This window comes from Trematomus bernacchii, unplaced genomic scaffold, assembly GCF_902827165.1.
Source record: "Trematomus bernacchii unplaced genomic scaffold, fTreBer1.1, whole genome shotgun sequence".
Taxonomy (NCBI): Eukaryota; Metazoa; Chordata; class Actinopteri; order Perciformes; family Nototheniidae; genus Trematomus; species Trematomus bernacchii.
In genome coordinates this window covers 633828-639827 of record NW_022988098.1, presented here as the reverse complement: position 1 = coordinate 639827, position 6000 = coordinate 633828, and the positions used below count along the sequence as shown (strand labels likewise).

General features: G+C 43.3%; 1 protein-coding gene across 30 annotated transcripts in view; it reads right to left on the bottom strand.

The window, feature by feature from the left end:
* Positions 1 to 4954: 4954 nt before the first annotated feature.
* cast (calpastatin) overlaps positions 4955 to 6000 on the bottom strand; it is a 44040-nt gene continuing 42994 nt past the window's right edge. For all 30 annotated transcript variants that reach the window (XM_034121574.1, XM_034121586.1, XM_034121583.1 and 27 more), the window contains one exon: positions 4955 to 5977. The gene's annotated coding sequence lies outside the window, so the exon portion shown is untranslated. The remainder of the gene's footprint in view (positions 5978 to 6000) is intronic.

Sequence of the window (6000 nt, the reverse complement as noted above, 5' to 3'; positions counted from 1 at the left end):
ACTGGATACAGCGTGGGAGGCGGGGCCTCATTCATTCCTATGAGAGTTGCTCATTCGCGCATGATGATAAAATGGCCCAACTTTTGAGAGAGCGAAACGTCACAGATTACCCGGCATGCCTGAGAAGTACCCGTATGTGCGCTCATAGCGCATGCGCAACTTTAACCATGCCCCCCAAAATGCTCGTTCACATCAAGCACGTCAATTCGCGTACACGTAACAGCACCGCACGTTCATGACAGCATGGTAATGGTTTGTCATTATGATAGATTTGATATTAACGAGGCAGCAGTTAGCAGCTAGCGGTTAGCTAGTAATTATGCTAATTTACACATCAATCGTTATGTACTTTTATATTACGCTGTAACAGGATCTAGTGATATCCAAGCAACAGAGCTTCATTTAGCATGAAAGAATTATTGCACTGTATATATATATATACAGTGCAATAAGCTTCTTAGTGCAATAAGAAGCTACAGTGACGTTAATCTACGTCGGTAATATTAACTTTATTTAATACAACATTTACGGTACAAGATTTAATCATACAGCCCATGTAGTATAATATTTTACAAATGATGAATTACAGCAAACATGTGCAATATATCCATTATTACAGCTCCGTGGGCTGGCAGTAAGGCGATATGGGTCCGTTGTTATTGTACATCCATGGGTAAAGATAAACGCATGTACTAGTGCTGCTGAACACGTAACATGAACGTGCCGGGCGGCGCGGTCCCGTGGGTTAGATGCGCGTTCATAATGCAGAGGGAAATAACTCTCAGAATAACGTTATTAGCACATTTTTACAACTTGAGGAACGAATGTTTTTAATAAGGACTATACAAGTGTTCATACTGGGTAGTTTATTTAGTTTAAAAAAAATTATCCAACGATTTACAGACCACTCTTTCCCCATGTAAGTCAATGGGAAAAAGTGTTTCCGGGCCTGGCAACCAAAAGGAAGTGTAGTACCGCCGTTTGGCCAGCACGAATATTTTCATCAGAGTCCGGCGCACTTCCTGGGGGCTTGGTCGACCCCCACGACTCCTGAGCACGGGAGTCGGGGAAAACGACCTCCGCATGTGCGGCCTCCGGAAGAGGCGAGACCGGAACAACGGGTCTCAAGTCAGTGACAGGGATCAAGGCCGGGGGGCGCCCCCGTCGCGGAGGCCGTGCCAGCACCACCGGCTGGCCCAAATCCAAATGGGCCGCCTTCACCCGGTCCACAGAAACACGCTCGGCCTTACCACCCAGGTCGACCACAAGGTTTTTGTCCCCGTGCTCCAAAACACGGAAAGGTCCGTCGTAAGGAGGCCGCAGAGGACCCCTGTGTGCATCATGCCGTATGAAAACGTGCTCGGCCGAGCGGGGATCCGCGGGAACCCGGGACCCCTGAGTACCATGTTGGGCAGTGGGAATCGGAGCAAAAATCTCGGCGGTGTCCTGCAGGCAAACCCGCTGTGCAGACGCCGACCAGGGAACCGATGTGTTAGGGAGGAAATCCCCTGGAACCCTCAACGGCTGACCGTAGACCATCTCAGCCGTGGAACACCGCAGATCTTCCTTGGGCGCGGTCCGCAGGCCCAGCATCACCCAAGGCAGCTTATCTACCCAATTTCCGTCCTTCAGGCCAGCTCTGAGTGCCGCCTTCATGGAGCGATGGAACCGTTCACAGAGGCCGTTAGCCTGGGGGTGATAAGCGGTCGTCCTGTGAAGCTTAACCCCAAGACCACACGCCACAGCGTTCCAGAGCTCAGACGTGAACTGCGAACCCCGATCAGAGGAAATGTCCGACGGGGTGCCAAACCGACACACCCACGTCGCAATGAAAGCCCGGGCTATGTCAGCCGCCGACGTCGACACAAGAGCAACTGCCTCCGGCCAACGGGTCGTTCTGTCCACCATGGTGAGGAGGTAGGAAAAACCCTGAGAGGAGGGCAATGGACCCACGAGGTCGATGTTGACGTGGTCAAACCTCCTCTCCGGCACCATGAAACGTTCCAAAGGAGCTTTCGTGTGGCAATGCACCTTCGCGCGCTGACAAGCCACGCACTCACCAGCCCAAGTCCTCACGTCCTTCTTCAGTCCCCGCCAGACGAACTTCGTGGACACCAAGCGCACCGAAGGCTTACCGCCGGGGTGAGACAGGTCGTGCACCGCCTCGAAAACGGAGCGCCTCCAACTGGCGGGAACGACCGGTCGCGGCAGGCCTGCGGAGACGTCGCACAGGAGAGTAACGCCTGCGTCACCGAAAACTGCCGGGACAGGGTGTCAGGTTTGTAGGTTTCTAGAATCGGAACGATAGGTAAAGGTAAAGTTGAATCTGCCAAAAATGAAAGCCCAGCAGGCTTGACAAGAGTTTAATCATTTGGCAGTTTTTATGTAGGCCAGAATCAAAATGTTACTCAAGTAAAAGTAGAAAAGTATTGGCATCAGAAAATACTTAAAGTGGACCTACAGTATCATGCTATATTTAAATGATATATTGTAGGGCCATACCTATATAAGGTATATTTATACGTTTCTGTTTTCAAAATACCAAACAGATCATGCATTTTAGCCATGCCTCATTTCGCTCTATGTGCTGTTTGCTGACCACGGGTCTGATTCTGCTGACCACGCCCCCCTGCAGGAGAGGGTAGTCGTGCTCTGATCAGCTGCTGGGCTGTCAGAAGAGGGGGAGAAAAAGAGATCTCCGTCCTCCGTGTTTTATTATATAGAGTCGTTATTCATTTGTTTTAAAGCTCAATAAATAACAAAGAAGACCTTTGACCGGCACTTTTCTAATTTTGTCCGGAAGATTTAAACTTTAACGGACATCTTGACCGGCGAAAGAAACTGAAACTGAAACTCTGCTGCACGGTCCCCTCGTTCCTTGGAAGAGGCGGAGAGGTGGGTGTTTGTCATCTGCTGGTGGACTAACCGGAGAGAATTACAGTGCTTGCCTCGACGGGGAGGGATTGCATTGAATTAAAGCAGCGGGAGCAAACGCTTGCCTCGGGGAGGGAGAAAAAAAGCCACAGCGGAGAATAAACAGAAGGGTAACCATGGTAACTATGGGCGGGAAGTCTTCTTCGCTGCTTTTGTGGCAGACTACAGCGCCACTTACAGGCCTGGCATATGTACTACAGCGTCTCCAGCGCTTTCGAGCGGCAATGGCTGGCCGTGGCCCAACCCCACATTCCCCTGATAGGTGGAGAGTTGGCCCAATAGCCGTAGCGCCACTTCTGTGACGTCATAGAAGTGTTCAAATCTGGATCAGTCTGTATCAGATCCGTTGCAGCCCCTTTTTTAGAGATTTGGGTATGGAGGAAAATAGAGAGGGTTGTGTTTTCTGACACTTGGTGAGTTCCCTGGAACACCGGGGACACATATTCATGTATAAAAGACGTACAAAAGTGCATTTTGCATGATAGGTCCCCTTTAAAGTACCAAAAGTAAAAGTACTCATTTGCAGATTGGCCCATTTCAGAAAAATATATATTATATGTTTTGATTATAATTATTGATGCATTAGTTGCATGCAAGTGTTATCAAAGTTATCAAAGGTATTATATCTTAAGTACAGTACTTGAGCAAACGTACTTAGTTACTTCCCACCTCTGTTTACACATTATAGTGTAAATATGGGAGTGACAGTGGTTAACAACTATCTTGTGTTGAGAAAAAACGAACAAATATAATTTTCATTTGATCTCCAAATAGAGTTAAAAATTACAATAAATTGGGGTTAAGGTACCTACTCTGCAAAAAGGGTTAAATGTAGACTATGTGGTGTGGACCCATAGACACAATAAGTGTTGAAATCAGATCTGAGTGTTAATTTGGTTATGCTGATTTTGCTTTGATACAACATTCAAATCACTCTGTTTGCATACAGTAAGAAAGGTCAAAGCAGCACAATTAAAAAACCCAGAGGTTAAACATTTTTCTTATAGTGTTGTTTTACTGTCTTATTTCAGCTTAATCACATTCATGGTCACTGTTTTTCTGCTTAAACATTTTCATTGTTTTTGATAGTTAAAGAAAATGTTCAGTTTATAAATACTTTCAAATATCTTCATCGTCAAAGTTTTACCTGCATTGATAACGACAATAATGCACTGCTTTCTCATTTAGATCGAACTCTAATTGGAATAACTTGAAATGAAATGTCTATTCATCCGAATATTGATAATAAAAACACACTGAAGTCCTGAGAATTTTAGAAGTAAGCCTAGATACAGTATGTTTATATTAAAGATGACATTTTTTATATAATTAATTTTGCTTTTGTATATAGCCATGTGACAATTTCATCGGAAAACTGTTGACTTGTACTGTACCCTCATGATTTTTTTTAGAAGTAGAACGGCACCTTCCTTTACTTATAAAATTAAATATATATAACTAAAGATATAAACATAATTTGCTATTTAACATTTTAGAGTTTGATTTTTATTTAGTAAAATCGTTGCCTTCAAAGTAGCATGTTTTGTAATAGCGTTGGGTTCAGAGTTATCAGACTCAGATAGTAAAACTATTTGATTTAGATTTTTTTTTTAAATTGGATGTACAGTTTTTGTGAATTATCCTACTTTTTAGATTTGTTGTAACTTGACATTTTGTACAAATAAAATATATTGTCACTCAATCAAAAACGTGTCTATATTCATGTTTATTATTTTATGTATTTTTCACATTTGCAACCCCATCTATAATTTACGGTCTTGGGGCATGAATATTAAGTTTTACATGACATTTGAGCAAATCATTTGTTTGTGAGCCCCTCAGAGTCAAAAGGAAGTAGGCTGCTAAATCTGCATGCAGAGTGAAAACCACAAAGTCAGGAGCAAAGAAAAGTTTTATAGGAGATTCGGTTCCCGTTCATATTAAAGCGGTTCATGTTAGTTTCTGTTTCTCTCTTTCGACACACACACACACACACACACACCAGACTCTACATACAACATCGTTTTTACATATTTTTATTTATTGAATTAGCATTCCCTCAACTAAAATACATCTCACATCTTTTGACTCACACCCACACAAAACCTTTGCCATGAACTAATTTAAACAAGGGTGCCTTATATTGATTTTGGACTTTACATTTGAAAAGCCTTTAACAATTATACAGTGTTGTCTTTAATAGAGCAAAAACATTTTTTTTCTTCTTTTTTTTTGTACAGTATACAAACAAGGGCAGTTAAAAAAAGCTTGGAGCCACCTCAGTTCACTAAGTGCACTTCTGGACACAAGCAATTATTTTTTCTACAAGGCCAAATGCATACAAGACCCTTCTTCTTCTTTTTTTTTTAAACAGATATTTCTCTGTAGAAATTTAAAGGCATTTGCGAGAAGCCCTAGGATATATAATTAAGCTCCTCGAAACCTCCACATATGTAATTATGTAAACTATGTGTTGTCCAAAATAGAAAGCAAACTAAGCTGTACACTAGTGTATTAATGGCATCTGATCGTGATAGAAAAATGTGCTTTTCTGTGTACATCAAGATTGCACAAACATCCTGATACGATACACCCCCCTCCGCTCCAACCAACATCACAACAGTTGTAATATTAGTGTGTGAACAACTGTCAGCTGACATGTTCATGCAGGACTCTGACGGGCGGCGCCTTCCTCTCATCAGCACGCTCAAACCACCAACCAACAAAAACTAAAGATTATCACCTGACTTTCTCTCTCCTTCCCGCCAGTTTCCCCCTCTGTCTTTGTCATTCTTCTATTCTCCATCTTGTTTCAACAGTCTTTAATATTCTCCACAGAAAACCAACATCTTACATACTTTAATACATGTGAAACCGAGCAAAAGAGGCGCCACATGCAGAGTGTGTGAGTGTGTGTGTGTCGTGGTTTGTCTTTCATCCAGTATACATTCTAGGCGATTTAGAAAAAATAGAATCATTATCCAGAGAGCAGCTCCCTCACTGAAGCGTCCCTGTGGCCGGGGGGTCAAATTGCTCTGACAACCTGCAACACATGTTCAGCAGTCA